At 48.6% G+C, this 24,250-nt stretch overlaps 1 long non-coding RNA gene and 3 other non-coding genes across 4 annotated transcripts in view; 2 read left to right on the top strand and 2 right to left on the bottom strand.

Moving 5' to 3' along the window:
- LOC140411587 (uncharacterized) overlaps nt 1-24,250 on the top strand; it is a 718,944-nt gene that overhangs the window by 194,272 nt on the left and 500,422 nt on the right. The window lies entirely within an intron of this gene.
- Nucleotides 16,251-16,323, bottom strand: trnak-uuu (transfer RNA lysine (anticodon UUU)). Its single transcript has one exon. It is a non-coding gene; the product is annotated as a tRNA-Lys (tRNA).
- Nucleotides 18,213-18,286, bottom strand: trnai-aau (transfer RNA isoleucine (anticodon AAU)). The gene has a single exon. It is a non-coding gene; the product is annotated as a tRNA-Ile (tRNA).
- trnak-uuu (transfer RNA lysine (anticodon UUU)) lies at nt 19,805-19,877 on the top strand. Its single transcript has one exon. It is a non-coding gene; the product is annotated as a tRNA-Lys (tRNA).

Raw genomic sequence — 24,250 nt, 5'->3', positions numbered from 1 at the left:
AGCCGCAGGCCGTGTTCCCGTATCCGCGCGAAGACACACTGGAGACGACTGATGTGCTCCTGTGGTGTGGTGGACCAGATGATGATGTCGTCAACATAGACGCGCACCCCTTCGATGCCCTCCATCATCTGTTCCATGATTCTGTGGAATACCTCGGATGCCGAGATGATGCCAAACGGCATTCTTTTATAGCAGAACATGCCGAAAGGAGTGTTGAAGGTGCACAGCTTTCAGCTGGACTGATCCAGTTGGATCTGCCAAAAACCCTTCAAGGCATCAAGCTTTGTGAAAATTTTAGCCCGGGCCATTTCGCTCGTGATCTCCTCCCGTTTGGGTATGGGGTAGTGTTCCCTCCTGATGTTGTTGTTCAGGTCTTTCGGGTCGATGCAGACCCGGAGTTCGCCAGAGGGCTTTTTAACGCGCACCATGGAGCTGACCCATGGTGTGGGCTCCGTGACCCGGGATAGCACCCTTTGGTCCTGGAGATCCTGCAGCTGCTGCTTGAAGGGGTCTTTGAGTGGTGCTGGGACTCTACGAGGTGCGTGAATGACCGGGGTGGCATCCGATTTGAGCCGTATTCTGTATGTATTGGGCAGTGTGCCCATGCGTTCGAATGCCTCCTGGTTGTGGGCAAGGAGCGAGTGGAGCTGTGCTCTAAATTTAGCATCCGGGAGGTCTGACGTGCCTTCTGGGGACAGAGCATGTAGCCGCTGAACGAGGTGGAGAATCTTGCATGCCTGTGCGCCTAGCAGGGAGTCCTTTGATGAACCAACAATCTTGAAGGACAGTGTGGCCTGATACACATTGTGCGTCACCTGGAGCTGGTAGGATCCCATGGCCGGGATAACGTTTCCGTTATAGTCAACCATCTTACAATGGGATGGAATAGCATGACATATTTTACTCATTTAGTAATGCTGAACTTGAATATTGGTGGAAAAAGAGAAATGTTGAAGTTTCCCGTTTCCTGTGGTCAGGAGATTTCACAAGATTACCAGGTGAAGAGGAATGCCACATTGTTTTAAGAGAGGAGACCGCTGATTGGTTGGCAAGTGGACATTGAGCTTTTATTCACCTCCCTAACGTCATGTCGTACTCTTCTTGTGTCAGCCCAGCAGCTTCACAAACCCTCATCCATTCCATTGTTTTCTCCAGACATGAGGATTGCAGTGAAATTCTGTGCACCCTCCCACTTTCTCCCCTCAATAAACTCGCCAGCAGCAATATCTATGACTTACCTCATATTGAGTCAAATTCACCAATCATTACCTCACCTCACTGACCTCTACTTATTTTCAGACCATAAGACCAAAAGACATCGGAGCAGAATTAGTCAACTCGGCCCATCGAGTCTGCTCCGCGATTCAATCATGGCTGATATTTTTCTCATCCCCATTCTCCAGCAACACCTTGATTGGAAAAATTGTTATCCTTATTTCAAATTTCTTGTTATTTAAAAAAAAAATCTTTTTATTGGCATTTTCAAAATTTATCAGCAGCTATGTACATTGTTGGCCGTGTTTATTCACTATACAATACAGAAAGGTTTGTCTTTTCCTTCCCTTATTTTCCCTATTTACAGGGCAGAACGGTGGCACAGTGGGTTAGCCCTGCAGCCTCACGGTGCCTAGGTCCCGCGTTCGATCCCGGCTGTGGGTCACTGTCCGTGTGGAGTTTGCACATTCTCCCCATGTTTGCGTGGGTTTTGCCCCCATAACTCAAAGATGTGCAGGGTAGGCCAGATTGCCCCTTAATTGGAAACAATGAATTGGGTAATCTAAATTTATATAAAAAAACAATTCCCCTATTTATACTATGTCGCTCTCTGGCTCGCCGTGTGTCCATTTCAGTCTGGTCTCGTCCAGTGGTGTTCGGGCTCTGTCCGGTAGCTCTCCATATATTTTCCCACCGAGACTCCCTTCCTTACTGTCCGTGTTCATCAGGTCCCCTAATAGTGTCGTCTCTGGGACTCTGGGGTATCTACTGTCCCTTTGTGGAGGAAGTGCTTTATTTGCAGGTGTCTCATTTCCGGTCCTGTCGGCAGTTCCCACTCCTCCATCAGTTCGTCCAGTATCGCTAGTCTGTGCCGTACGCAAAAGTCCCTCACAGTCAGTGTTCCTCCGTCCCATCTCCATTTCCTGAAGGTGGCGTCTAGCATGGCTGGGGCGGGGGGGGCGGGGGCGGCGGAATTTGTGATTACCGCAGATGGGAGCCATGTGGACATCCTTGTCAGCTCGAAGTGCTGCCTTAATTGGGCCCACATTTTCAGTATGGTCGCTACCACTGGGCTTTTCGCGAGGGTAATGCGAGTGCTTCTGTAGCCAAGGCCCAGAGGATTGTTCCCCTACAGGAGGCCTCCTCCATCCGCACCCACTGTGCGTTAGGTTTGTTTGCCCATTCCCTCAGTCGTTCCGCCGTTGATGCCCAGTGGGTGTACTGCAGGTTTGGTAATGCCAAGCCATCTTTTATTTCCCTCCATTGCAGTGTCTGTTTGGGAACTCTCAGGTTCTTACACCCCCCCCCCCCGCCCCCCGACTCCCTGCCCACCCCCGCACGCCTCCCCTCATCCCCGCCCCCCCCCCCCCCCCCGCACACACACACACACACACACACACAAGCCATGATTAAACTGTCTACGTTTTGGAAAAACGCCTTGTGGATTAAAATCGGTATGGATCAAAACAGGAAGAGGAACCGTGACAGCACGTTCATCCTGATCATCAGCACTCTCCCCGTCAGGGAGAGAAGGAGTGAGCCCCACCTCTGTAGGTCATTTTGACATCTTCCACCAGGCTGTTCAGTTCCACTTGTGGATCTGTGTCCAGTCTCTGGCTATTTGGATTCCAAGGTATCGGAATCTGTTTTGGGCTCTTTTGAACAGGAGCCCCTCCACCTCTGCCCGTCCCCCATTTGGGTTCACTGGGAATGCCTCACTTTTGCCCAGGTTGAGTTTGTAACCTGAGAAGGTTCTGAACTCTTTCAGGATCTGCGAGATTTCCTTCAGTCCTTCCTGCAGATTCGGGACATTCAGGAGCTGGTCATCCTTTAGCCACCTGGGATGGCCACTTCCAGAATACAAAATGGACATTTGCAAAGATTGCAGGGAAAAATGGAATATGTTATGAAAGCAGGCAGGCTGTCTGCATATTGGAGAAACAGCTCCCAGACGAGACTGAAACTGTAGGTCCATTAACATATGGATGGCCCATCTCCGAGAACAAAGAAAAATACCGAAGTAACCGATCTGGCCCCAGACTTCGTGGCGCCAGTTCCCCAACTGAAAGCCGAAAGCAAAGCAGGCCAACGGCCACCTAGGACACGCCCAGCCATCAGGGCACCCACCGCTTTATTGGTCAAGATCAATGCAAATAATCAAGAAATTACCCAATTGATTGTCGCCAAGTTCAAGGCCCGCCCAAGAACACGCGAAGCCCACTTCGGGGAAAAGAAAAAGGCTCCAAGAGAGAATCACTCTCTTGGAATCGTCTCTCTCAGTGGAGAGACCCGTCCACCACCGCCACCAGAAGCAAGTGAGTCCAAGGTGAATGCTCGCTTCCAGATGGACGACCTTAGCTGTTCCCCTCTGCCACTTCAACCCCAGCAGCCTCAGAACCGAACAACGGCCATTGTTCCTCTGACTGAGTGGGTGCCCGAAGCAAAGTATAGGCTTTAGCAGTAGTGATAGTTTAGTCTGTAGTATTTCGTGCATGAGTAGATATTGCTGTGTATGTAAATAAATAGTACTGACTTTGAACTAACTAACTGGTGTATTGGCTCTTTGATCAGTATTCGGGTTTGAACCTTGTGGCGGTATCAAAAGATACCTGGCGACTCTAAATCAAACGTAATTAGAATTAAGGAAGGCAACCATATTGACCGCCATATTTACAAACAACCAGAGAGAGCAACATTTATTGGCGGCCTCTGACGGGACTCGACCTAGAAGTGGCCTAGTCACTCCGAGAGAACCCAAATTTGAATTGTAACCCAATTGGAAACAGAAAAGCCACAAGTGTAAGAACGACACTGATCAATCCCCCAAGATTCGGAAGTGTGTGAATGCATGTGTACTAACAGGGATATAAGGTAAACCTGAGATATTTTGTTGCATAAAACTGTCGGGAGTTTTGTAGGCCGGAAATTAGCGTAAGCCGTACCCGTGTTTACATCACCACTTTATCACCCCCTGTTCCAAATTCAGTAGAGCACAGAGAAAGAGAAAAATGGCAATCAAGGCAATGGAACGCCTTTTGAACCCCCAGGAATTCGAGGTCGCAGTGACCAGTAGAGTCGGACCGTATCCCGTATGGGAAGCAGAGATCAGAAAATATCTCAAAGGGAAAGGATTGGAGTGAATTCTGCGCCAATGATGAAACAGGTCCCGGGAGTATAGGGTATACTTGGTGGGAGCCTCGACCCTTCAGTCGTGGCAGCCCTTCCCGACCCACAGAATGTAGGAGGAGGCACCCTACATGAAATGCACACAGCGATCCTAGATGCGATCGGCTATAACAAAGGAGACCCCGTAGAAGGCCTAAACAAGTGTAGGCAAAAGAAAACAGAGCACCCCACGGCGTTTGCTGGACGCTTGTGGATACATTTTACTGCAGTGTTGGGAGAATTAGCCCGCGCCCATTTGTCGCCAGATAATGTAGCCAAATGGACTTGCATCCTAGTCTCTCATGTGACAGAGTCAGGACAGAGAGCTTGCGCAAATTACGACCCCTCAGACGAGGCCCACAATGAAAAATGGGTTTTGAAAAGATTGTCCCGCTCTTGGGAACAGTCCATCCAAGGCAAAACCGCATTTGTTAAAACAGGGGAAGAACAGGCAGACATGCATCCAGTTAGGAAGCACCAGAAACCCGCATGGGTAAATGAGGGCAGGAACAGCACTCAGCAACCCAAATCCCAGGAGTGTTATAATTCTTGACAATTAGGACACGATGCACGAGAGTGCAATGCACACCAGAAGCAGCAGAGAAACCAACAGACAGGCATCCTAAGTAAGAATAGGGCAAAGCCAATCCATAGCGTTGGTGCCTGTTCTGAGAACACAGATATGACCGGCCTCTAACTATGTGTATGCCACGTGGGTGTGCCCTTGCCCTCTGAGGTCTCCCATTGCCCAGGGGCCCACCAGAATGGCAGTGTACGGCGCCATCTTGGTTCCTCGCTCTGCTCCATGCCCGTCAAGACCTGTGTCTGTCCCATTTGTTCTCTTTGTTCCCTTTACGTTCTGTGCATCCCCCGTCTTTGTTCCCCCTTCCCCAACCCCCCCCCCCCCCCATCCATCCCTCTGGTTCCCCCTCCCCCCCCCCCCCGAGTGTTCTCTCCCCCTTCTGCCCTTTCTCCCCCCTTCTGGCCAGACGCTCCCTCTCCCCTGAGAGGTGCGCCGCGGTCTCCCTCACTGCCTGTCTTCCCGTGCGAGCCCTCCTCACTAGTCAGGTGGCTCCCCTCCCAGTGCTGGTCTAGACCGGGCCCTGTTTTACCTCCCCCTCTCCACCCCCTATCCCTCCCACTTGGCTGCTTCCCCTATTCTCGCTCCCCTTTCCCGTTTCCCATCTTCAAACTGAGAAAGGAGACAAACACGAAAACGAGGCAGCACAGTCCCGCGCAAAAACATAGTCCATGTTACAGTCTTTGTTTTCGCTCCGTCCTCCACTCTCATTCCCTTTCTTCCCCTGTCCCTGCCGCTTTCACCGCTGCCACGTCTGCTCTCCCCCGGGTTGTTCATTTTAACAAACTCATCCGCCTCCGCCGGAGTGCCGAAGTAATGTTCCTTCCCCTTGTATGTCACCCAGAGTTTGCCCGGGATTAACATGCCGAATTGCACCCCTTTTTTGTAGAGCGCCGATTTCGCTCTGTTGAATTCGGCCCTCCTTTTTGCCAAGTCCGCCCCAATGTCCTGGTAGACCCTGACTCTGTGCCCTCCCCACGATCATGATTTCGCCTGTCGGGCCCACCTCAGGATTTTTGCCCCATTCCTGGAATCGATGCAGCTTTGCATTTATCGCCCTTGATTGCTCCCCAGTATTGGGCTTAGGTCGGAGCCACTTGTGTGCCCTGTCCATCACTGGGGGTCTGGAAAGCCTTCCCTCCCAACTAGATTGCGCAGTTGGGTCCCTCCCCTCAATCTCCTCTGGCAGATCCACAATGCGGTCGTTTTGCCACCTGGACCTATTCTCCTCATCCTTGACCTTCCTTTTCAGGTTACCCTGAGCCGCCACCAACCTCTTCATCTCGGCCTCCAAAGCCACTATCCTGTCGCTGTGGGCCGTTGATGCCTTCTCCTGGTCCAGGAGCGTCTTCTCCTGGGCCTCCACTTTCCGTCCCAGGCCCTCTATCGTGTACTGAAGAGTGGCTATCGCTTCGGTCACCATCCCCTTCATCACCACCTGGTACTCCGCCTTGATCGCTTCCTTCATAGCGGTCAGTTCCTTTTTCAAAACGTTACTCCCCATCCCCCTGTGTCGTTGCCTGCTCTTCTCCGCTGTTCAGGTCGCCGACCTTTCGTAATCCACCTAACCTGCACACCTTTGGGCTGTGGGAGCAAAGCGGAGGAAACCCACGCAGACACGGGGAGAACTTGCAGACTCCGCACAGTCACCCGAGGCCGGAATGAAACGGGGGACCCTTGGAGCTGTGAGGCAGCAGTGCTGACTACTGTGTCACCCATTCAGGCTGGGGAACCAAAGAGATTCGACATATTTAACCTTTATTTAAAAACACTAGAGACCTTGATAAATCCACTCACTGTTCGCCTGTGCTCAAGGCAAATAGAAACAAACATTCTGTAAACTGTACTTCTAATGAAGCCATTAAAATGCAGAATGCTGCTGGGGAAGCTGCTCTTTCCACTCCCAGCTCAGTATAATCCTGTGTGTTGCTCTCCTGAGGGTCTGCAGGGATATCACAAATAGGAGCAGCAGGAATATCTACCGGATGGAATGACTGCTCCAACATTCAATATGTTCATGGTTCATCTATGTTAATTGTACCTTCCTGAACTGTCCTTATATCCCTTTGTGCTCACAGAACCCCTGGGAATGTCCCATCAATATAATCAGCGAGAATCCAAAGAGCTCCCTGAGTCTAGAATGCAGAAGATTCGCAAGCCTTTAATTGGGCAGTGGATATTATCCACATGGACTTTAGTAAAGCCTTTGACAAGGTACCCCTTGGCAGACTGGTGCAGAAGGTGAAATCAAACGGGATCAGAGGTGAGCTGGCATGTTGGATACAGAACTGGCTCGGTCATAGAAGACTGAGGGCGGCAGTGGAAGGGTGCTTTTCTGAATGGAGGGCTGCTGTTTTCAATATATATAAATGATTTGGAGGAAAATGTAACTGGACTGAATAGTAAATTTTCGGATGACACAAAGGTTGATGGAATTGGGGATAGCAATGGGGCTGTCAGTGGATACGGCAGGCTATAGATCGGTTAGAGACTTGGGCGGAGAGATGGCAGATGGAGTTTACTCCAGACAAATGTGAGGTAATGCATTTTGGAAGGTCTAATACAGGTGGGAAATAAACAGTAAATGACAGAACCCTGAAGAGCATTGATCGGCAGAGAGATCTTGATGTACAGGTTCACAGATCACTAAAAGTGGCAGCGTGGGTGGAGAAGGTAGTCAAGAAGGCACACGGCATGCTTGCCCTAAGTGGTCCGGGCATTGAGTATAAAAATTGGCGAATCATGTTGCAGCTGTACAGAACCTGAGTTAGGCCACCGAGAGGGCTAGAATACAAGACCTGGGATGTACTGCTGAGGCTGTATAAGGCTCTGATCAGACCCCATTTGGAATGTTATGAGCAATTTTGGGCCCTGTATCTAAGTAAGGGTGTACTGGCCAGAGGAGAATTATCCCAGGAATTAAGGGCTTGTCATATGAGGAGCTGTTGAAGACTCTGGGCCTGTACTCGATAGAGTTTATAAGGCTGAGGGGGATCTTGCAGAACACTGAGAGGCCTAAATAGAGTGGACGTTGTGAGGATGTTTCCACCAGTAGGAGAAACTAGAACCCGAGGGCACAGCCTCAGACTGAAGGGATGATCCTTTAAAACTGAGATGAGGAGGAATTTCTCCAGCCAGAGGGTGGTGGATCTGTGGCATTTATTGCAGCAGAAGGCTCTGGAGGCCAAGTCACTGTGTCTTTAAGACAGAGATAGATAGATTCTTGATTAATAAGGGCATTAGCGATTACGGGGAGAAGGCAGGAGAATGGGGGTGAGAAACATATCAACCATGATCGAATGGCAGAGCACATTTGATGGGTGGAATGGCTTAATTCTGCTTCTGTATCTGATGTCTAAGCTATTTTATTGAGCCGAGGTGAGAGGGATTTGATAATTTTGTCGCAGTTCTAACCCCGTTCTTCTCTTTGTCGCTAATTCTGTTGCTCAACGTTCCGACAGTCCGAGCACTGGAGACACTAAATTATGAAGATAGGTTGGGTAGGCTTGGGTTGGTGTCACTGGAGCAGAGAAGACTGAGGGGCAACTTGATCGAGGTGTGCAAGATTATGAGGGCCATGGACAGGGTGCATAGGGGACAGGGAGCAGCTGTTCACCTTCGTTGAAGGGTCAGTTACAAGGGGACACAAGTTAAAGATGAGGGGCAGGATGTTCAGGGGGATTTGAGGAAAAACATTTTTACCCAGAGGGTGGTGACGGTCTGTGATGCACGATCAATTGGACAATGACGAGAGTTGAATACAACTGAGGCTTTATTGCTCGAAGATGTGTGGCCGCCACAGCAGCTGGTGAAATGGCTGCTTCACTGAGGACACACATACTTATACTCCGCCTACTGGGCGGAGCCAGCAGGCAGGGACTACCGCCATACCTGTAGTACAGGTCCTACCGTACATCACTTAATATAGGTGCAACAGTGGTGTACCACATTCACCCCCTGTTACAATTGAGTACGGCGGGGGTGGTGGAGAACTATATCCAGAAATTGAATTTAGACATACAATATTTGCAAATTTTGAAGTCCAGTGAACCAGTTAGAGGTTTAACTGGTCCGGGGCCTTGATGTGCCGCTGGGAGCGAAGCAGTGGTGGCGGCGATGCCGATGCTGGTCTGGTCTTCGGTGACTCTGGGAGCATGCTGAAATCCTCTTCATCCTCGGGCATGAGCAGGATGGTCCTGGAGGGGTTGCTGCTCGGAGCGCCTGGGGGAGGGGGGGGTGGGGGTGGAGCCGGGCCAGCGGTGTGTGTGTGTGTGGAACCTACTGGTGCCAGGTCCCTGAGGGGGACAGTATACTGGCGGCCATCGGAGTACGCCACGTAGGCATACTGGGGGTTCACATGGAGCAACTGCACCCTCTCCACCAATGGGTCCGCCTTGTGTGGTCGGACGTGCCTACGGAGAAGGACGGGTCCTGGAGCTGCCAGCCGAGTCGGGAGTGACATCCCGGATGTGGACTTCCGTATCCAGATGGATGAAGCTTTCGGTGCTCCCAGAGTCCAGCAGGCAAGAGGTCACGTGTCCGTCGATTATAACGCTGGTTGATGCGGTCGCCAGGTTGTGCGGACGAGACTGGTCGATGGTCACTGAGGCGAGTCGAAGTTGGTCGTCGCTGGTGTCGAATGATGGGGTGCCCATGGGGCACGGGTCCTGGGACGCTGGTGGTGCCCATGTGCGTTGGGGGAGACAAGATGGCGGCGCCTGAAGATCTTGGGGAGGACAAAATGGCGGCATCCATGGGCCGCACGTGGCAGGGGTTGAACAAGATGGCGGCACCCATGGGCCGCACATGGCAGGGGTTGAACAAGATGGCAGCACCCATGGGCCGCACGTGTTGCGCGGAAGGGAAGATGGCGGCACCCACTGGCCGAGCTTGGTATGAGGGGGAGAAGATGGCAGCGCCCACTAGCCGCGCGTGGTCTGAGGGGGAGAAGATGGTGGCACCCACTGGCAGCACATGGTCCGGGGGTGAAGATGGCAGTGCCCATTGTGCGTAAACGAGGGGGGGGTGATAGCAGCGACTGCGCGTGCCTGGCACACGGCGGCGAAGTGCCCCTTCTTACCGCAAGCCTTATAAAGGGCAGCGCGGGCCGGGCAGCATTGGCGGTGGTGTTCTTGCTGGCCGCAAAAATAACATTTTTATTAGGTTAGCTGGCTGGTGTGTGGTGCAGGCGTATTGGCTGGGTAAGGGCCCCGCTGGGACGGCCAGCTGTGGGGTTCACGAAGGGAAGGAGGGGTGGGCCGCGCTGCTGGGGGCGTTGGCCTGAGTATTTCGCGAAGCGATCATCATAGAGAGCGTGAGCTTCTTTGTCTCTGCGAGATCGAGTGTGGCCCCTTCTAAACGTCGCCGGCGTATGAGGTCCGACCCAATCCCCGTAACAAAAGCGTCCCGCATGAGGAGGTTAGAATGTTCAGTGGCCGTAACGGCCTGACAGTCACAGTCCCGGAATAGTGGGATTAGGGCCCGCCAGAAGTCTTCTATGGACTCACCAGGGAGTTGAGAGTGAGTGGCGAGTACATGCCTGGCGAAGAGCGTGTTCGTCCGCTGGGCGTAGTTTTCTTTAAGTAGCGCCATGGCTTCGGCGTAGTTTGGCGCGTCCTGGATCAGCGGAAAGACATTGGAGCTCAATCCCGAGTACAGTATCTGTATTTTCTGAGCCTCCGGAACAGGGTGTGGTGCAGACCTGATGTACGCCTCGAAACAAGTTAGCCAGTGCTGAAAGTCCTTTTTGGCATTGCTTGAATACGGATCCAGCTGCAGACGATCAGGCTTGATACGGAGGTCCATCTTCTGAAAATCTTAGAGCAATAAATTGATGCACGATCAATTGGACAAAGACGAGAGTTGAATACAACTGAGGCTTTATTGCTCTAAGATACGTGGCCTCCCACAGCAGCTGGTGAAATGTTTGCTGCACGGTGATGTGTTGGGTGTTTTGGATCCGTGGAACACATAAAGGCTACCAACACTTAAAATAGAACAACACTATTTTATTAAGCTAGAAGCTGTTGAACGTGCTTTCACTTTGGGTTAACACGATGTTAGATTAAACTAAAGACCTATGCCTATCCTGACCAGTCTATGCACTCAGCACATGGTGAAGATCTGTGCTGTAAGCTGTAAGCTCTGTCCTTCTGAGAGGCTGCATCCCGAATGAGCGGGAAAACTGATGCCCTCTGTCTTTATAGTGAGTGTGCTCTAACTGGTGATTGGCTGCGGTGTTGTGTGTGTTGCTTGGTCTTTCTGTGTGTCCATCAGTGTATGTCTCTGCACCACGACATACTGGTGTATATTATGACATCCCCCCTTTTATAAAAAAATGTATGTGTGTGGCAATAAATAATGTGTGGTGATAATGATCCGAACTATGTGTGGGGTGCGAAGACATATGTACAGGACTATGTACATGAGAACTAAGCTATTTACATGGGAAGGTGCCTGGTGCAGAGCAATATGCAACAAGAGTAACGAGATCAACATTATATACAAACCAGGGAAACGGTCAAACAAAGCAACAAAATAATTCAGAGAGTCCATAAATTCGACAAGTTCATAAATGTAGTCTCTGAGGCGACAAATTCTGGTTGACCGCCTCAAGGGTGGGTCGAGAGCCGCCGGTTCAGGAGCGGGCTGGACTGCGTCAAAGTCAGGGGGAGGTAGAGTGACAGGGAGCTCTGCATAGTCCATGGCAGGGTCAGCAGGAGGGCGAGGCGACACTGGAGGATCACCTGGCAAGCGTGGAATGAGGCGAAGGGCGCATCGATTGCGGCGCAGAATAGAGCCATCCAGTAGACGAACCAGGAACGAGTTTACAGACTGAAATATTTCGAAATTTCCCAACTAATGCTCTGTATCTCGTGACCCTTCGCCGTCTCAAATTCCCCTTTGCCTCCTGCCCCTTCCCCAACTTTCACTCACCTTTTACGTTTTGTTCTGCGGGGACCCAATCTGTTAAACGAGCGTTTCTCTCACTCACCGCCTTTTCTCAATACCCATTCGGCGCTGTGACCCTTGTTCGAATTTCACCTTGGCAAAACGTGCCACTCACCACACCAACAGCCATTCTGTATCCAATTCCTTCATCTTAGAACATTGACACAACATTTCCTGGACATCATTATGGTCACTCCACCACAATCTGCAATTTCAAAATACAAAAAGCAATAAACTAGCGCTCCATAATTTCAGCTCTCATCCAATTCCCGTGAAACTGGGTGTGGTGTGGATTTCTGGAACTCTGCAATCCATGTGGTGTAGGTGCACCCAGAAAGCGGTTAGGAAGGAAGTTCCATGATTTGTACCCAACAAGAGTGAGTGAATGGGAAATGGTTCCAAGTGAATATGGCGCGTGTTCCTTGGAGGGGAATCTGCAGGCAGCGGCGGAGTTAGCAATCGGCGCTGACAATACTTGTTTTGTCAATGAAAATAATATTGCAGTTACACTTCAATACAAAGTCGGTACAAACTACCATTGCAGAACATCGCATTGCCTGCCAGCATTCTCAATGAATTCAGAAAACAAAGTGAAATGTATTTAAATATAAATGTGATGGAATTTATTGGAACATAACAATGAGGTTTAACTGAACAGCAGCAACGGACAGATCCAAAGAGCTCCCTTTATTGGGACTGGATGAAATTCAATTTCTGATCATGTCGGAATTCAGATTCAACTCGCCTAAAAGCTCAAAATCAGCAAACAAATGGAGAAAATAAATCAGCATAACGCAAATATTTCAGGGATCAACCTGAAAGCGATGGGCAGAGATTTCTCCTTGTAATGATGGTATTATTCACACAGAAGATAATAGAGGAAACCTTGAACCCCGTGGAGTGCAAAGGCGATGGACCTTGGCTTGAAACTGGGATTGGAACAGACAGGGGTTTGAGGGGTAGCAGAGGCACAATGGGCCGATGGGCTTCTTTCGAAGTGGATTTACTCGATGAGTTCAGGTCAGCGTCGATCATTGGGATTTAAAATGATCGCTCGAACATAGACTTGAACCCTGGACCCTCAGATTAAAAGTCTGATGCTCTACCGACTGAGCTATCCAGACTATGAACGATACCGCCTGTAGTGACCGCATTCCCCCTTCGCTGTTGCTCCTCTCGTTTGGCTGTTGCCCCTCTTTCCTCTGCTGATGTTGTGCCTCTCCTGCAGAACAAACAGCTGCTTCCTTTGCGCTGCGCTACTCTCTGAATCCGGACGGCATATCAGCAGCTCCGCCTCTGGATTCAGGGCGAGTTCAGAGCTGTGCTGCTCTTCGGCGCTTCACTCCGATACTCCGCCCACCGAGTCCCTTTCCTGGAGACTGGTTATTCCCAGTTGGGTTTGGGACAGTCACTTCCTGATTCTGAACGACTCAACATTCTGACTCAAGATTCACTGCGTCCAGCACGCTTACTTCAAATCTGTTCTTTACAAAAGCGAAACCTCCCCTTTGCCTAACGACTTCCCCGCCGTACCGGCCGCCCCGAACAGGCGCCGGCATGTGTCGAATAGGGGCTTTTCACAGGAACTTAATTGAAGCCGACTCATGACAAAAAGCGATTTCCATTTCATTTTCATTTCATTAAACGCTCTTTCATTTTGAGTCTTTTTCGAGAATTGCCTGACTCAAAGAGAAAAAATTGTGCACAATCAGCTGAACGCGACTTTGTGGGACACGCAAACATGTTATACAGCACGTCAGGTGTTGACAGCTGATCCATTCCCATCAAATAGACGCTTTCCAAAGGTTGCGGAGTGATGGAACAATCACAAACTCCAGTCATATAAGGAGTGGAGCTGCCGCCTGCTGGTTCCATGGTGTAGTGGTTATCACGTCTACTTTACACGCAGCAGGTCATGGTTTCGAGCCCCAGTGGAACCATTGCTGCTTTTGGACAAGTTGTGACCAATTGAATTTCCATGTGAACAGAAATATAACCACGAAAGAGAAAATGCTGGAAAATCTCAGCAAGTCTGGCAGCATCTGCAGGGAGAGCAAAGAGCTAACGTTTCGAGTCCGATGACTCTTTGACAAAGCTAACAGACAGAGAAAGTGAGAAATATTTATACTGTGGAGTGAGAAAGAAAGATGAGCCATAGCCACAGAAACACAGGGAAACCGGGTGCCAATGGCCACAGAAACCCAGGGGACAGAGTGCAGAATGGCTTTGAATTAAGAAAACAAAGTGAAATGTATTTAAATATAAATGTGATGGAATTTATTGGAACATAACAATGAGGTTTAACTGAACAGCAGCAACGGACAGATCCAAATAGCATCCTTTATTGGGACTGGATGAAATTCAATTTCTGATCATGTCGGAATTCAGATTCAACTCGCCTATAAGCTCAAAATCAGCAGAAAAATGATAATAAAGCAGCATAACGCAAATATTTCTGGGATCAATCTTAAAGCGATGAGCAGAGATTTCTCCTTGTAATTATGGTATTATTCACACAAAGGAGAATAGATGAAACTTTCAACCCCGTGGAATGCAAAGGCGACGGTCCTTGGCTGGAAACTGGGATTGGAAAAGACAGGGGTTTGAGGGGTAGCAGAGGCACAATGGGCCGATGGGCTTCTTTCTCAGTTGATTCACCCGATGAGTTCACGTCAGCATCGATCATTGGGATTTAAAATGATCGCCGGAACAGGGACTTGAACCCTGGACCCCCAGATTAAAAGTCTGATGTTGTACCGACTGAGCAATCCGGGCTGTGAGTGACCCCGCCTGTAGTGACCGCATTCCCACTTCGCTGTTGCTCATCTCGCCCCGCTCTTGCCCCTCTTTCCTCTTCTTATGCTGTGCGTCTCCTCCAGAACAAACAGCTGCTTCCTTTGCATTGCGCCACTCTCTGAATCCGGACAGCATATCAGCAGCTCCGCCTCTGGATTCAGGGCGAGTTCAGAGCTGTGCTGCTCTTCGACGCTTCACTCCGATACTCCGCCCACCGAGTCCCTTTCCTGGAGACTGGTTATTCCCAGTTGGGTTTGGGACAGTCACTTCCTGATTCTGAACGACTCAACATTCTGACTCAAGGTTCGCTGCATCCAGCACGCTTGATTCAAAACTGTTCTTTGCAAAAGCGAAACCACACCTTTCCCTAACAACTTCCGCGCCATACCGGCCTCCTCGAACATGCGCCGGAATGTGGTGACTATGGGCTTTTCACAGTAACATAATTGAAGCCTACTCGCGACAATCAGCGATTTTCATTTCATGAAACGCTCTTTCATTTTGAGTCTTTTCCGAGAATTGCCTGACTCAAAGAGAAAAAATTGGGCACAATCAGCTGAACGCGACTTTGTGGGACACGCAAACATGTTATACAGCAAGTCAGGTGTTGACAGCTGATCCATTCCCATCAAATCGACGCTTTACAATCGTTCCGGAGCGATGGAACAATCACAAACTCCAGTCATATACGGAATGCAGCTGGCGCCAGCTGGTTCCATGGTGTAGTGCTTATCACGTCTGCTTTACACGGAGCAGGTCTTCGGTTCAAGCCCCATTGGAACCATTGCTGCTTTTGGACAAGTTGTGAACAATTGAATTTCCATGTGAACAGAAACACAACCACGAAAGAGGAAATGCTGGAAAATCTCAGCAAGTCTGGCAGCATCTGTAGGGAGAGTAAAGAGCTAACGTTTCGAATCCGTTGACTCTTTGTCAAACCTAAAAGACAGAGAAAGTGGGAAATATTGATACTGTGGAGGGAGAAAGAAAGATGAGCCATAGCCACAGAAACCCAGGGACCGGGTGCTAATGGCCACAGAAACCCAGGGGACAGAGTGCAGAATGGCTTTGAATTCAGAAAACAAAGTGAAATGTATTTTAATGTAAATGTGATGGAATTTATTGGAACTTAACGATGAGGTTTAACTGAACAGCAGCAACGGACAGATCCAAAGAGCATCCTTTATTGGGACTGGGTCAAATTCAATTGCTGATCATGTCGGTATTCAGATTAAACGCGCCAAAAAGCTCAAAATCAGCAAAAAAAAAGATAATAAATCAGCAAAACGCAAATATTTCAGGTATCAACCTGAAAGCGATGGGCAGAGATTTCTCCTTGTAATGATGGTATTATTCACACAAAAGAGAAGATAAAATCTTGAACCCCGTGGAATGCAAAGGCGACGGTCCTTGGCTGGAAAATGGGAATGAAACAGACAGGGGTTTGAGGGGTAGCAGAGGCACAATGGGCCGATGGGCTTCTTTCCCAGTGGATTCACTCGATGGGTTCACGTCAGCATCGATCATTGGGATTTAAAATGATCGCCCGAACAGTGACTTGAACCCTGGACCCTCAGATTAAAAGTCTGATGCTCTACCGACTGAGCTATACGGGCTGGGAGTGATCCCATCTGTAGTGACCGCATTCACACTTCGCTGTTGCTCCTCTCGCTCCGCTGTTGCTCCTCTTTTCTCTGCTTGTGCTGTGCCTCTGCTCTAAAACAACCACACTCCAGTAACACTGGGCTGGTTGCCTGCAAACATATGAGGCAAGTAGATCATTTCGTGACAGAATTGTTTTGTTGTCACGTACGAGGATCGAACCCGCGACCTCGGCGTTTTTAGCACCACGCTGTAATCATTGAGCTAACCGGCCATTGCCATACGGGCACCTCGTGTGACCATGTCGATTCCAAATTTAGTCCAGTCTTGAATGGAGAATTGAGTATTCTTTCCTGACTGATCGCGAACAAGCTGGATCGCGCAAATTTGCCTTTTGTTAATTCCACCGTTTAGGTTGCCAGCAAGCCGTAAGGATTTGCTTTCCCCTAGAACTTTCTCACCAACACTAACGCTGGCTTCCGCATTGTTGAACACATTGTGCCTGGAGCATCTCCCAATCTGCAAACATTCTCCTCAACAAATTTCTCATGTATTCATCTTTATGATCGAAATTTCACAGTAACTTATTGGCAGTGTTAATGTACGCCTACTTGTGCCAGTAAAGATTATTATTATTCTAGCACGGGATGTGCTACGGCTCACATTTCCAGTACTTGTCCGCAAAAGCCTTTGGGCGGCTTTTTTCATTGAAAGAGTAAAATCAGCTGACCCTGTGAATTCAAAATCCAGTCGAAATGGAACCGTGCCGCAATAAAGTGCGTGCGGATTATTCAGTAAGAAGTCTCACAACACCATATTAAAGTCCAACAGGTTGATTTGAAATCGTGAGCTTTGGCAGCGCTGTGCCTTCATCATGTAAAGTGGTCCTTCATCACTTCAACTGATGAAGGGACGGCGCTGCCAAAGCTTGTGATTTCAAATAAACCTGTTGCTGTTACACTTCTTGTTGCTGTCACACTTCTTTCTATATCCAGCGCCAGCATCTCAACATCATGCAAATTATTTGCAATTGCAGGACAGGCCCTCACATTAGTCCGAATGGACGGCTGCTGCTTCAGCACGAAATGATGATGAGCCAGCTGAATTTTAAATTGGGGTAAATGGTTCGGGTATTTAGAAGCTAAGGACATTAACTGGGAGATCATGCGTCGTCTCGCAATAGATTAGCAAACAAGTATACTTCTCGCCTTAAGGTATTTTGATCGTTCCAGACGAAGTTTCAGTGTAATTACCTGAGGAAGGAGCAGCGCTCCGGAAGCTAGTGACATCGGAACAAACCTGTTCGACTTTAACCTGGTGTTGTAAGACTTCTTACTGTGCTCACCCCAGTCCAACGCCCGCATCTCCACATCAGTGTAATGAGCACCACATTATAAATGGGTAGTGCAGCTTTTTGAAAAAGACATTTCGAAGCATCAAATGTATTTGGCGTAGCCAGCAAACGACTGCATGTTAAGCAATCGGTTTGTTGAAGGTGGCAGCATTTGAGTCAAATTACTGGCAAGAGGGTTAGTAATTCCTGCACAGCGCTGCTGATCTATTCAATGCCGCAATTTCAAGGTAGACTGATATGACATGGTACCGTGGCTATTTGCAATGCTGCCTGGAGCAGATTCGCCTGAATTATTGCAATGAAGGAGACGTAAAACACAGTTCACAGCGACGTGAATTGTCATCTGCAGGAGTTCGCTATTGATTAGGAGACGTTGGCACATTTGTGACACAGAAATGTATAAGAACGACAGTTTCTCAGAAAAAGTGGCAGATACTGTCCAAGAGGCGCGAAACAGTTAGAGGGGACTCTGCGCCTCCGCAGCGGAGTCAAAATGCCGCTCCAGCTTGCCGGAAAAGGGGAGATTATTTCAGTATGTGGTTACGTCGTTGGCCAGTACGGGGATCGAACCCGCGACCTTGGCGCTATTAGCACCACGCTCTAACCATCTGAGCTAACCGCCCATTTATGCATTTTGGGCTGGAGTGACCATGCCGTTTCCAAATTCACTCCAGTCCTGAATGGTGGGCTCGGCTGACATGTTGCGTGGCTATTTCCAACGTTGTCTGGAGCAGATTTGCCTGAAAATTGCAGGAATTGGAGGTAAGACATTGTTCAGGACGACGTGAATTGTCATCGCTGTAGACTAGGAAACTTTGGAAACATGTTACCGACTAGTTTGTGGCGCAGAAATGTAAAAGAATGCAAAAGTGGCAGATATTATCCAAGAGGAGTCAAGCGGATAAAAGGGAGCCTGCGCTGCCTCAGGTCAGTAATAATGCTGCGACAGTAGCACTGGGCTGGTTGCCTGCAAACACATGAGGCAAGCATGTCATTTCGTGACGGAGTTGTTTTGTTGACCCGTACGAGGATCGGCCCCGCCCACCTTGGCTTTATTGGGACCACGCTCCAACCATTGAGCTAACGGCCTTGTACGGATGATCACCTCGTGTGACCATGTCGATTCCAAATTTCGTCAAGTGATGAACGGAGAATTGAGTATTCTTTCGTGACTGATCGCGAACAAGCTGGATCGGGCGAATTTGCCTTTTGTAAATTCCACACTTCAGGTTGAAAGCAAGCCGTAAGGATTTGCTTTCACCTTGAACTTTCTGCACGTTTCCAACTGACAAACTTCTCACCAACACTTACGCTGGCTTCGGCACTGTTGAACACATTGTGTCTGGAGCCTCGCCCAATCTGCAAACTTTCTCCTCATCAAATTTGTCATTTATTCATCTTTATGACCAACCAGCTGGCGGCTGCTACACTCCTTATATGACCGGAGTTTGCGATTGTTCCATTGCTCCGGAACCATTGTAAAGCGTCGATCTGGTGGTAATGGATCATCTGTCAACACCTGACTTGCTTTATCACATGTTTGCGTGTCCCACAAAGTCGCGTTCAGCTGATTGTGCCCAATTTTTTCTCTTTGAATCAGGCAATTCTCGAAAAAGACTCAAAATGAAAGAGCGTTTAATGAAATGAAAATGAAACGAAAATCGCTCATTGTCACAAGTAGGCGTCAATGAAGTTACTGTGAAAAGCCCCTAGTCACCACATTCCGGTGCCTGTTCGAGGAGGCTGGTACGGCGCGGAAGTTGTTAGGCAAAGGGGAGTTTTGTAAAGAACAAATTTGAAGCAAGCGTGCTGGACGCAGCGAACCTTGAGTCAGAATGTTGAGTCATTGAGAATCAGGAAGTGACTGTCCCAAACCTAACTGGGAATAACCAGTCTCCAGGAAAGGGACTCGGTGGGCGGAGTATCGGAGTGAAGCGTCGAAGAGCAGTACAGCTCTGAACTCGCCCTGAATCCAGAGTCCGAATATGCTGTCCGGATTCAGAGAGTGGAGCAGGGCAAAGGAAGCAGCCGTTTGTTCTGGAGGAGAGGCACAGCATAAGAAGAGGAAGGAGGGGCAACGGCGGAGCGAGACGAGCAACAGCGAAGGGGGAATGCGGTCACTACAGGCAGCTTCACTCACAGACCGGATAGCTCAGTCGGTAAAGCATCAGACTTTTAATCTGAGGGTCCAGGGTTCAAGTCCCTGTTCGGGCGATCGCTTTAGATCCCAATGATCGACGTTGACCTGAACTCATCGAGAGAATCCACTGGGAAATAAACCCATCGGCCCATTGTGCTTCTGCTACCCCTCAAACAGCGAACTGTTCCAATCCCAGTTTCCAGCCAAGGACCGTCGCTTTTGTGTTCCATGGCGTTCAAGGTTTCATCTATTCTCCTTTGTGTGAATAATACCATCATTACAAGGAGAAATCTCTGCCCATCGCTTTAAGATTCATCCCTGAAATATTTGCGTTATGCTGATTTATTATCATTTTTTTGCTGATTTTGAGCTTTTAGGCGCGTTGAATCTGAATTCTGACATGATTACTAGTTTGCTAGTGCAGTTGGGGACGGTTTAAACTAATGTGGCAGGGGGATGGGAACCGATGTAGGAAGTCAGTGGGGACGGAAACAAAAGGCAGGAAGGGAGAGTGTTTAAAGCATGACCAGAGAAAGCAGGACAGAGAGCAGGGAAAGTCTACATTAAACTGCATTTATTTCAATGCAAGGGGCCTGACGGGCAAAGCGGATGAACTCAGGGCATGGAAGGGCACATGGGTCTGGGGTATTATAGCTATGACTGAAACATGGCTAAGGGAGGGGCAGGACTGGCAGCTCAATGTTACGGGGTACAGATGCGATAGAAAGGATAGAATAGGAAGTAAGAGAGGAGGGGGAGTGGCGTTTTTGATTCGGGAGAACATCACGGCAGTACTTAGAGGGGATATATCCGAGTGTTCTCCCACTGAGTCTATATGGGTGGAACTGAAAAATAAGAAGGGTGAGATCACCTTGATAGGACTGTACTACAGGATCCCAAATAGTCAGCGGGAAATTGAGGAGCAAATATGTATGGAGATAGCTGCAAGAAAAATAGGGTGGTAATAGTAGGGGACTTTAACTTTCCCAACATTGACTGGGACAACCATAGCATTAGGGGCTTGGATGGAGGGAAATTTGTTGAGTGTATTCAGGAGGAATTTCTCATTCAGTATGTGGATGGACCGACTAGAGAGGGGGCAAAACTTGACCTCGTCTTGGGAAATAAGGAAGGGCAAGTGACAGAAGTGTTAGTGAGGGATTGCTTTGGGACAAGTGACCATAACTCCATTAGTTTTAAGATAGCCATGGAGAATGATATGTCTGGCCCAAGAGTTCAAATTCTTAATTGGGGCAAGGCCAATTTTGATGGTATCAGACAGGAACTTTCAGAGGTAGATTGGGAGAGACTGTTGGCAGGCAAATGGACGGCTGGTAAATGGGAGGCTTTTAAAAATGTGTTAACCAGGGTTCAGGGTAAGCACATTCCCTTTAGAGTGAAGGGCAAGGCTGGTAGAAGTTGGGAATCCTGGATGACTCGAGATATTGAGACTCTGGTCAAAAAGGAGAAGGAGGCTTATGACGTACATAAACAACTGGGATCAAGTGGATCCCTTGAAGAGTATAGAGATTGTCGAAATAGAGTTAAGAGGGAAATCAGGAGGGCAAAAAGGGACATGAAATTGCTTTGGCAAATAATGCAAAGGAGAATCCAAAGAGCTTCTACAGATAAATAAAGGGAAAAATAGTAACTAGGGACAAAGTAGGGCCTCTTAAGGATCAACAAGGGCATCAATGTGCAGAGCCACAAGAGTTGAGTGAGATCCTGAATGAATATTTCTCATCGGTATTCACGGTGGAGAAAGGCATGGATGTCAGGAAACTAAGGGAAATAAATAGTGATGTCTTGAGAAGTGTGCATATTACGGAGGAGTAGGTGCTGGATGCCGTAAAGTGCATCAAGGTAGATAAATCACCGGGACTTGATTAAATGTATCCCAGGATGTTGTGTGAGGCTAGGGAGGAAATTGCAGGTCCCCTAACAGAGATATTTGAATCATCGGCAGCCACAGGTGAGGTGCCTGAAGATTGGAGAGTAGCGAATGTTGTGCCCTTGTTTAAGAAGGGCAGCAGGAAAAGCCTGGGAACTACAGACCGGTGAGCCTAACGTCTGTAGTAGGTAAGTTGTTAGAAGGTATTCTGGGAGACAGGATCGACAATCATTTAGAGAGGCAAGGACTGATTCGGGGCAGTCAGCATGGCTTTGTGCGTGGAAATCCATGTCTCACAAATTTGATTGAGTTTATTGTGGGGCTTAACAAGAAGGAAGATGAGGGCAGTGCAGTAGACGTTGTCTACATGGACTTTAGCAAAGCCTTTGACAAGGTACCGCATGGTAGGTTGTTGCAGAAGGTTAAAGCTCACGGGATCCAGGGTGAGGTTGCCAATTGGAATCAAAATTGGCTGGACGACAGAAGACAGAGGGTGGTTGTAGAGGGTTGTTATTCAAACTGGAGGCCTGTGACCCGTGGTGTGCCTCAGGGATCGGTGCTGGGTCCACTGTTATTTGTGATTTATATTAATGATTTGGATGAGAATTTATGAGGCCTGGTTAGTAAGTTTGCAGATGATACCAAGATTGGTGGCACAGTGGATAGTGAAGAAGGATATCTAGGATTGCAACGGGATCTTGATCAATTAGGCCAGTGGGGCGAGGAATGGCAGATGGAGTTTAATTTAGATAAATGTGCGGTGATGCATTTTGGCAGATCGAATCAGGCCAGGACCTACTCAGTTAATGGTATGGCGTTGGGGAGAGTTACAGAACAAAGAGATCTAGGAGTACAGGTACATAGCTCCTTGAAGGTGGAGTCGCAGGTGGACAGGGTGGTGAAGAAGGCATTCAGCATGCTTGGTTTCATTGGTCAGAACATTGAATACAGGAGTTGGGACGTCTTGTTGAAGTTGTACAAGACATTGGTACGGCCACACTTGGAATACTGTGTGCAGTTCTGGTCACCCTATTATAGAAAGGATATTATTAAACTAGAAAGAATGCAGAAAAGATTTACTAGGATGTTACCGGGACTTGATGGTTTGAGTTATAAGGAGAGGCTGGATAGACTGGGACTTTTTTCCCTGGAGCGTAGGAGGCTTAGGGGTGAACTTATAGAGGTCTATAAAATAATGAGGGGCATAGATAAGGTAGATAGTCAACATCTTTTCCCAAAGGTAGGGGAGTCTAAATCTAGAGGGCATAGGTTTAAGGTGAGAGGGGAGAGATTCAGAAGGGCCCAGAGGGGCAATTTCTTCACTCAGAGGGCAGTGAGTGTCTGGAATGTGCTGCCAGGCGTAGTAGTAGAGGCGGGTACAATTGTGTCGTTTAAAAAGCATTTAGATAGTTACATGGGTAAGATGGGTAAAGAGGGTTATGGGCCAAGTGCGGGCAACTGGGACTAGCTTAATGGTAAAAACTGGGCGACATGGAGTGGTTGGGCCGAAGGGCCTGTTTCCATGCTGTAAACTTCTATGATTCTATGATCAGAAATTGAATTTCATCCAGTCCCAATAAAGGATGCTCTTTGGATCTGTCCATTGCTGCTGTTCAGTGAAACCTCATTGTTATATTCCATCACATTTATATTTAAATGCATTTCACTTTGTTTTCTGAATTCAAAGCCATTCTGCACTCTGTCCCCTGGGTTTCTGTGGCCATTAGCACTCGGTTTCCTTGGGTTTCTGTGGCTATGGCTCATCTTTCTTTCTCACTCCGTCTAAATATTTCCCAGTTTCTCTATCTGTTAGCTTTGACAAAGAGTCAACGGACTCGAAACGTTAGCTCTTGACTGTCGCTACAGATACTCCCAAACTTGCTGTGATTTCCCAGCATTTCCTCTTTCGTGGTTGTTTTTCTGTTCACATGGAAATTCAATTGTTCACAACTTGTCAAAACGCAGCAATGGTTCCACTGGGGCTCGAACCAAGGAACTGCTGCATGTAAAGCAGACGTGTTAACCATTACGCCATGGACCAAGCTGGCGGTGATTGCACTCCTTATATGACTGGAGTTTGTGATTGTGCCATCGCTCCGGAACCTTTGTAAAGCGTCTCTTTGATGGGAATGGATCAGCTGTCAACACCTGACTTGCTGTATAACATGTTTGCGTGTCCCACAGCGTCGTGTTCAGCTGATTGTGCCCAATCTTTTCTCTTTGAGTCAGGTAATTCTCGAAAAAGACTCAAAACGAAAGAGTGTTTAATGAAATGAAAATGAAATGAAAATTGCTCATTGGCACAAGTAGGCTTCAATGAAGTTACAGTGAAAAGCCCCTAGTCACCACATTCCGGCGCCTGTTCGAGGAGGCCGGTACGGCGCGGAAGTTGTTAGGCAAAGGGGAGGTTTCGCTTTTGTAAAGAACAGAATTGAAGCAAGCGTGCTGGACGCAGCGAACCTTGAGTCAGAATGTTGAGTCATTGAGAGTCAGGAAGTGACTGTCTCAAACCCAACAGGGAATAACCAGTCTCCAGGAAAGGGACTCGGTGGGCGG

The sequence above is a fragment of the Scyliorhinus torazame genome, chromosome 4 (assembly GCF_047496885.1).
Source record: "Scyliorhinus torazame isolate Kashiwa2021f chromosome 4, sScyTor2.1, whole genome shotgun sequence".
NCBI lineage: Eukaryota > Metazoa > Chordata > Chondrichthyes > Carcharhiniformes > Scyliorhinidae > Scyliorhinus > Scyliorhinus torazame.
The sequence above is the reverse complement of the archived record's forward strand: the minus strand, read 5'-3'. Positions and strand labels throughout refer to the sequence as shown.